Consider the following 9,288-nt stretch of genomic DNA (forward strand, 5'->3'; position numbering starts at 1 on the left):
AAACTGAAGCAGAAAGAGGTTTTAAGTAATTTGCTGAGAGTCGCATAGCTAATTAGTGTCTGAAGCTGAATTTTAGTTCAGGTCGTCCTCATTCTAAGCCCATTGCTCTATCCACTTCGCCACCTAGATGACTGTAGGAGACATAAATCTCTTGAGACTATCAAACAGAGGCTGAATATGGTCACAGTCTCCCCACTTCTCAGCTTCAGCTGACTGGTAGATTCTACTCCCAGGAGTGTGGAATTTCTCTCAGGTGGATCGTGAGAAGGTTGGACTTAAGGCAGAATCACAGCCTGATGACCCAGGGCCTGAGGAAAAATTAAGTACTTCTTTCCCCAATTCAATTTAATTTTTTAAAAAAGTATTTCTTAATTGAATAATTAATTGATGAAATCACAGCTCAATCTGGGTATTGTTTGAAAAAAAATAACTCTTTTATAAGGCACCTCTAGGTTTGCAGAGCACTTAAAAAAATTCTATGAGGTAGGTGAGGCAAGAATTATTGTGAAATGAATGGAAAGGTTTGTTGTTATTTTTGTTGTCTTTTTTTTTCCCAGGCACGTCTGACTCTGACTCCGTTTGGGGTTTTCTTGGCAAAGATACTATAGTGGTTTGCCCTTTCTTTCTCCAGCTCCTTTTACAGATGAGGAAACTGAGACAAACATTTAAGTGACTTGCCCAGGGTCACGCAGCTAGTAAGTGTCTGAGGACAAATTTGAACTCAGGAACAGGTCTCACTCACACTCTATCCACTGCACCATAGGTTTTGCAAACCTTAAAAGCCAAGTCTCCCCATTCTCTCTCTCTCTCTCTCTCTCTCTCTCTCTCTCTCTCTCTCTCTCTCTCTCTCTCTCTCTCTCTCTCTTTCTCTGTTTCTCCTTCTGTCTCTGTCTGTCTGTCTCTCACTCTCTGTTTCTCCTTCTGTCTTTCTCTCACTCTCTCACTCTGTCTCTCACTCTGTCTGTCTCTGTCTCTCATTCCCATTTCCTTGTCTCCAACCTTTCATCTTTCCCTTTCCTTTTTCCCCCCCTTTCGGTCTCTCTTTTTGTCTGTTTGAATTGTCTCCTCTCTCTGCCTCTGCATGTCTGTCTATGTATACATGCATACGTGCATATATTTATACACACACATATATGTTGTCAGTTATTGTGGTCGTTGTTGTTATCGTTAATATTGTCATCCTCATTACTGCAGAAGGGCTTGTGGAGGGCAGAAGTGACTTGCCTAGGGTCACACGGCTATTAAGTGTCAGTGCTTTTTTTTGCTTACAAATGCTGGCATCCCGTCCTGATCTCTCCAGATACCAGGCCAGCAAGCTGGCCTCGGGCGCCAAAGCTTAGCATCACGTCCCATACCCTCTGTCTACACGTCTGAGAACTCCTCCGCGCGCCCTGATTTACATCTCTTGGAAAGCCTGCAGCCCACGTTTCCTCGGTGACCTAGCTCTCAGCCCCACTTTCCCATCAGGGGTGCAATGGTTCCGCTCGGATGCAGCCGGGCCGGGCCAGCCCCCGGTTCACAGCCAGGGCCGCCACTGCTCCCAGTCCAACGTTCCATTTCTCCCCAGGTCGCTGGCTGCCCCCGCCGCCGCTCACCCCGCGGGCTGTTAGCTTCTCTTTTTACACCGCCTGTCATTCTTTCCAACCGTAGGTGTCCCCACTGGCAGGAAGGTGATCAAGCACGGAGAAGCCCCTATTAAACTTCACTCCTGCCTCGTCAGCAGATTTCCTGTTGAGACCTGCAGTATTTTAAAAGTCAGTTCTTCCCTGGGAGGCTCGGTGGGGATGGCGGGAGGGGAGGGAACGAGGGGCTGGCAGTTTGGGAGGCTCTGGGAGAATGCTATGCTTTTTTATTATTATTATTATTTTATTTTATTGCTTTTCGGGTGTCTCATGGGATGCCATTTTAATTGCAATGGCTTGTATGGAAAATATCTCAGCCCTTTGGAAAAGGCAATAAAATTTGCTGGGTTTTGTTTGAAAGGTTCTAGTTCACATGTGTAAATAATAAAAGGAGGGACTCTTCCCCCCTCCCCCCCCAAGTCAGGGAGGATCTCCTATACCTACCTGACTCCTGCATGCTCAGTGAAGTGGTTTGACCGTCACCTTAAAGGAGCAGCCGGGACAACTTATTTAGCTCTGTTTTGTGAGTCGAGCTCCCTCTCCAGCTCCCTACCTGTGGGCTGCCTAATGCATACGTCCAAGTACTGCTGGAAGCGGCAAAGCTGGATTTGGCATCTTCTAACGTGACGGCTCTGACATGGGTGGTGAGGGAGGCGGTAGGAAGGACTGGGTTTGACTTCAGAAGGACTAGGTTGGGCATCAGACGGCCTAGGGTAGAGTCTGGGACCTGCTGCTTTCTTCTCTTTGGCCGTGAGGGAGTCATTTCCTTTCCATAGACTTCTTTTCTTCTTCCGTAAAATGAGGGGATTAGAGCCAACAGGGAGAGGTGCCAAGCCCTATGTTAAGCACTGAGAATATAAATCCGAGCGAAAACAGTCCCTGCTGCCCTCAAGGAGCTTATTTCATTTATGTATTTGTTTGTTTGTTTTTTGGTGAGGCAATGAGGGTTAAGTGACTTGCCCAGGGTCACACAGCTGGTAAGTGTCAAGTGTCTGAGGCCGAATTTGAACTCAGGTACTCCTGACTCCAGGGCCGGTGCTTTATCCATTGCGTCACCTAGCTGCCCCAAGGAGCTTATATTTTAATTAAGAAAATATAATATTTTAAAAAGCTGAAAACTGAAGCGGGGTGGGGGGCTACACAGGAATATGGCGAAGACAGTCTTGAGACACGGCACTGCAGCCTGGAGTGGAATGTGATTTCCCCTTCCTTCTCAAAGAGCACTGATGACATAAGAAGGATGGTCTTGATTTTCGAGTGAATGGGATTTTAGTGAGGCAGGGCTGTGCTAAGTCACCAGCCTCACTCTTTCCTTCAGTCATACAGAGTTCAGCGGTAAGACCATAAGTCTGGCGATGGCCCAGGATGCAGTGGGAGATACTGACCTTTTTAAACTCAGGTCTTTCCCAAGTCTAGTGGAATGAAGACATAGCTGATCTCGGCTTCCTTCTTAAAAATGGTAGTTCTGAAAGGAACCAGTCAATACGAGGAAGAGGCTGGGGGTGTGGTGCTTTTAATGTAAGAAGTCCAGGATAGAATGAGCATCCAGGATGAAGAGAAGACAGTTGAGAATCTGGAGAATCAGGATTATAACCTGGAAAGGCTATACTTCTGAAGGATAATAGATTTTGAGCTGTAAAGAGGTCTAGAGGCCTAGAGACTAGGAGATGTTAGAGGTTATTTAGCCGTTGGGGCGCTAGGTGGTACAGTAGATGGAGTGCTGAGCCAGAAGTTAGGAAGACTCATCTTCCCGAGTTCAGATCTGGCCTCAGATACTTATTAGCAATGTGACCCTGGGCAAGTCACTTAACCCTGTTTGCCTCAGCTCTTTATCTGTCAAAAATCAGTTGAAGAAGGAAAAGACAAACCAGTCAGTATTTTTTCCAAGAAAAAAAAAAGAACAAAAATCCAAAATGGGGTCATGAAGCACTGGACACAACTCAAACAACTGAACAACAAGAGAGAAGATTGGACTTGAAGTAAGGAAGACCTGTATTCAAATCCTGACTCAGATATTTACTAGCTGTGTGGTCTTAAAAAGTCATTTCTTCTCTCCCTGCCTACTTTTCCTCACTTATAAAATGGGAATAACAATATCACCTACTTCCCAGGGTTATTGTGAGGATCAAGTGAGAAAATCAAAAGAAAAAAATCAAAATCATAAGTTCATTGCTACCCTTAAAGTGATATCTAATAATAGCTAGCAAGCCGTTATTATTAGTCCAAACCTATAATTGTACTCATGAGGAGACTGAGGCTCAGCTCTTAGGTGACTTGCCCAAGGTTTTTAAGGTAGTGATTGTCAGAGATGGAATTCAAACACAGGTCCCCTGATGCTAAATGAAGCCACAACTTCAACTACATTTGCTTTCTCTCCTTGTGGCTCTAAGTAAAAATGAAAACTCATTTATATAGGGCTATTAGAGTTACAAAAAGCTTTTCTTATAATAATCCTATGAGGTAGGAAATGAAGTATGATTATGCCCTTTTTTTCCAGATGGGAAAACTGAGACTCAGTGAGGGTTAATTAGTGGCTTTTCTCTAGCTCAAGACCAGGAAACAAAACCAATATTTCACCCTGTGATAAGCAGAGTCTGAGTACAACTTTACATCAGTTGCTTTATTTGGTTTCAAAAGGTGCCCCTCCCAGGATAAACTAATTACTTCTAATCCCATCACTGTGTTGCTAATTCAAGCCTTGACTGATACCACCTGTCTCAGCCTCCACTCTCCGGTGATCGGAGGGTGGAGTTATAAACTCCTTCCAACGCCTACTTTGTTAGAGGGCAGAGCTGGACTGTCAACTCACTCTGCTTTGCATTTACTCTTCTGCTTGACTTCATCTCCCCAGAAGATGAAGTACCCTCACTCCAGGTACCCTCTGGTATAACTCTCCCCAACCCCTTCCCATCAGTTTCCTTCCTCTATTTGTGTATCATTTCCATCCCTTAGATTGTAAGGGCCTTGAGGGCAGGGACTATCTTTTTTTTAAACTTTTATGGATATTTACTTTTAATTTATGTCTTTCATTTTTATCAATTGTGTCACCAGTGTTTAATAAAGTGCCTGGTATATAGTAGGCACTTAATAAATGTTTATTGAATTGCATTGTATTGGTATAGAGGGGTACTAGATAGAAATTCTTACTCTGACACAGGTCTTTGAGCAATTACTTAAGTACTCTGAGCTTCAGTTTTCTTGTCTTTAAAATAGGAATAAATATACTTATACCTCACTGGGTTGTTGTGAGGAAAGCACTTTTACACCCCTTAGAAGTGTTACAGTAATTTCGGGGATTATAAACTGGATGATTTCTGCATACTTTTATCTCATGTGGACTTTATCTGGGCTTCTGTTTCTCTTGTCCTGTGTGTAACATGCATTCAAATCCTGCCTTCTATCACATGGTTGATTACCTCATAGAACTACTTGGTGCTTATGAAACTGTCTGGGAATGTGATCTTCATAAAAGTGGTTGGCCCTGGTCCAGTCTCAGTGAGGATGGGACTGGGACAGGCTGGGGTTGGCTGTTCAGTGAGAACAGGTGTCTCTGGAGCACCTTGATCCAGCCCCATCCTTGGTGCCATTGGACTGTGTCTCTTTATAAATTATTATTTAGATGTCGGAGAATGTACCTTGTGCCCAAACTGTCTTTGGCCTCATGTATCCAACTTATCAATCTCTCCCCATGTAGGGGAAAGTAGGCTGGAAGGAAGCCATTGGCATGCTCACTTACACAAATTCTAGGAGTGAGTGTCAGGCCCCTCCAGTAAAGGTCTTTGCATAGATGGATGAGGTCCATGGAAGAAATGGCAAAAGAGAAATAAACAAGTGGGGAGGAGATTCTCCTATTTAATATCTTGTTTTCTCCCCCTCCCCCATTAAAAAAAAAACACCCTGCCTCCCTTCACCTGCTTATTTCCATTTGTCTTCTCTAAATCTTCATACCCAAAAAAAGTTGATTTGGACCCGTGGGGAGGGTGACAGTGTGAAGGTAGGTCTGAGGGCAGAGCCTACAGAGATTGGGATCAAGGCCAACTCTGGGGCCTGAATTGAAATCTTTTGAGTGTTTATCAGAGAGGGTATTGTGACAGTGGAAGGAGAGCTAAAGCCAGAGTCAAGAGGCCTGAGTTTGAGCCCTGGTTCTGCCACCTATTAGTTACCTATGGACAAGTTCTGTGACTCCCAGGTTTTCTTTATGTGTAAAACAAAGGGGCTGACATTTGGAATTATGTAGGGAAAAGCCAGTAATGTTTTAATCCCTTTAGAATCAAGTGTTTCCACTGTAGGGGTATGCCCCAAGGAGGTCAAAGATGAAAAGAAAGGTCCTTTATGTACCAATTAAGAAAATGAAACCAAAAAAACCACATTTGGAAACAAAGTGAATGTCCATTGATTTGGTAGTGGCCAACCAATCTATGGCATTTAAATGCCTTGGATTATGATTATACTGTAAGAAAGGGACATCTAGGAGCATAATATCCCATTTCAGTTACTACCCTAACCTGCTGTCAGATTCACAGGTTAGGTCATGGGGGTGAAGGAGGGGTGGAGCTGAGGGGGTTTGGGGGAGATTCTAGGGATTCTTCTATGAGTACTCCTAACACTATGGACCTCCATCAGTATCATATATCCCATTAATAATCAGCCCATAGACATAATTATCTCTAAATAAAGGCATTTATTTATGATGACATAGTAAAAACAGGATATATAAAATATTCCTTTCATAGACTTAGGGTATACTCTCCCACAAATACACACAATGCCCAGGGGAAGAGTAACCTCAAATTTATATCACAATTATAGTTAGGAATATATGCATGATATACTTGTGAAAAGAGCAACTTACCATTCATGGTACCATAGCAAGACCTGTAAGTCCTTTCTGTCTTCATAGAGTTTTCATAACCCTTTGGGCTAACATCTTCGCTAGGCAGGTTGCTTGGTTAAATGATGAAGTAGATAGAAAATTGGAGCTAGAGACAGGAAGACCTGAGTTCAAATCCTGCCTTAGATACTATGTGGATGATTCTGGTCGACTCACTTAATCTCTGTGTCAGTTTTCTGATCTGTAAAATGAGGAACTGATCATAATAGCACCTAACACGCAGGGTTATTGTAAAGATCAAATAACATAAGGTATATAAAATGCTGGAAGGATTGTCGCTCTCTGAGGAAGTTGTTAGATGTAATAGCCTATGGGGCATAGGAGCTGGTAAAGAGAACTTCCTCTTCCTTCCAAAGAGTTGATGAGCTTGGTTCTATCCTGGATGCTGGCTCTCAGCCTCACTTTCTTCATCTGTAAAATGGAGTTAAGAATAGTAATTACTTTCGGTTGTTGGGAGGATGATTCATCTTTGTGAACCTTAAGATACTATATGTTAGACCATGAAGAATGTAATCTGCATTTTAAAAACATAATATATTGTACCATATATGATGTAGATACCTCTATTCCCTCTAGAGCCATCCTCAGTAAAACTATAAACAGGCTATGTTTGTTTTACTCTACTAGTCTATTGTCTCCCAAAGCTCTTAGGCCATTATGGGGTCCCTTTTTCAACCAGGAGGGACACCTTGGTAAAAGGGTCCATGATGAGGTATCATTGAACTGAAGTGTCAGGAGGTCATTGACTTTTCAAGAGGAGTCGACTGTGGCTAAAGATCTCTTGAGAGCTGGAATTTCAGACATTGTAGCCCCTGTATGGGGGATTTGGGGCAGTTTTCTCAAGTCCCACCCTATAGGCCTCCATCTATTCTACTGTATGTATAAAGGTGGACGTGCTGCCAGAAATCTCCTCCAGATTGTGAGGGAGTGTGCCACAGGGGTAGGGCCGACCTCTGCTGTCAGTGCCAATCTCTCTCCCTCCCCATTCACAGGATGTTACAGTTGGCACCTGGGATGTCACATTCTGACATGTGAGGCTGTGTCAGGAGGGGAGGGAGTGGGGGGTCGGACTGGTAGGGAGAGACCTTGGCTTTCCCAGCCAGGTACATGTCAAACCAAATCCCACTAATGACTCCGTGTCACACTTGGACCTGGAGCTGATCTGTATCAGAGTGATACAGCTGAAGTCAAATGACAACGTTTGTCTGGCTGGGGCTTATCTGACAGGACAAGCTTCCCAGCAGCTCACACTGTTGGCTGGGGAGGCCACCGTGGGTGGGTGGGGGCAAGCAGTGGGGCTTGGGCTCGCTCCCTCCTTCCTCACTTGCCCATTCACCGCCTTGTCCTTGAATTTGCTGCTGGTTTGTGTTTGCTGACATTTGAGCAGATTCTGCTTATGCAAATGGCCTTGTTTTCCTTTATTTTGATTCTTGTACATGTGTGGAGACCACTGACTGGCATGCAAGCTTATTTGCATCTTGGTAAGAACCAGCCTGGTCACTGAAGCTACAGCAGGGGAAGGAGGGTACTTAATATTGATGTGAATATTAATACATTTTCATCTGCTGTCACTTCATCACCATCTTTTTTCCCACCTTATCAATGGACACATCTTTACTCAGTGCTATATACAAAGGCATAATCTTGGGACATTTGATCTTCTAGGGTGGAGGTGGGGTGGTGGTGGAGCTAACTTGTCCTGCTTTGCCTCAGAAGATTAGAACCAATGGATAATTTGTATTTTGTAATTTTTAGCCATCTGTAAGGGGCTAAAATTCTACCTATACTGTCTAATATCTAATGAATGGTCACCAATAAATTATAAGCTTTAGCAAGAGTATTTAAGTGTTTAAGTATATGCTGTGGGGCCATTGGGCCTCAGAAGCTATCACAATTTTTTTTTTCTGTTTTGTCACTTGGCCCCCACAGTTTGGTGAGCCAGCCAGGATTTTGTATATGCTACTTATCTATGCACATATTATCTCCCTTGCTAGATTGGAAGCTCTTTGAGAACAGGGACTATTTATTTATTTGTCTTTGTATTCCTATACTAAGCAAAGTACCAGATACACAATGGAACTGGGTTTGGCGTCAATAAAATCTGATTCTAAATCTTGCCTATGACTTACTGGCTCCATGACCCTAGGCAAGTCACTTAACCTCTATCAGTTAATTTCTTCATCTGTAAACTGGAGATAATAATTGCACCTTCCTCTCCAGCCTTTTGTGAGGATCAAATGAGACAATGATAACATTTGTCAAACCTTGGCAAGCTTAAGAGAAGTTCTAGAATTTCTAGAAATTATAGAAATTCTAGCCATTTTGTTATTGATTGATCTCCAATTCCCCTTTATTCTACAAATAAGGAAACTGAGGCCCAAAGAGTGTGATTTGTCCAAAGTTCCTTAGAGAGAGTAGCAGAACCATAATTCAAACTCCGGTTGTCTCACTACAGATCTAACCTTCTTTCTAAGGTGCCACCAAGGCTTTTAGTAGGGACCTGTGGTTTAGACAGGAATTAATCAACTAAAAAGCTTTTACCACCGGGGGCAGCTAGGTGGCACAGTGGATAAAGCACCAGCCCTGGATTCAGGAGGACCTGAGTTAACTTTAGGGAATGGAAAGTATCCTGGTGTGCCTGGATCATAGTTCATAAAGGGGAATGATGTGTAATAAACCAGGAGAGATTTGAAGGGTTTAAAATAAAGAGAAATTTGCATATTATCCTAGAGGCAAGAGAGTGCTCCCTCTTTGGAGCTTTTAGAGAAGGGAAGT

This window comes from Dromiciops gliroides, chromosome 4 (genome assembly GCF_019393635.1).
Source record: "Dromiciops gliroides isolate mDroGli1 chromosome 4, mDroGli1.pri, whole genome shotgun sequence".
NCBI lineage: Eukaryota > Metazoa > Chordata > Mammalia > Microbiotheria > Microbiotheriidae > Dromiciops > Dromiciops gliroides.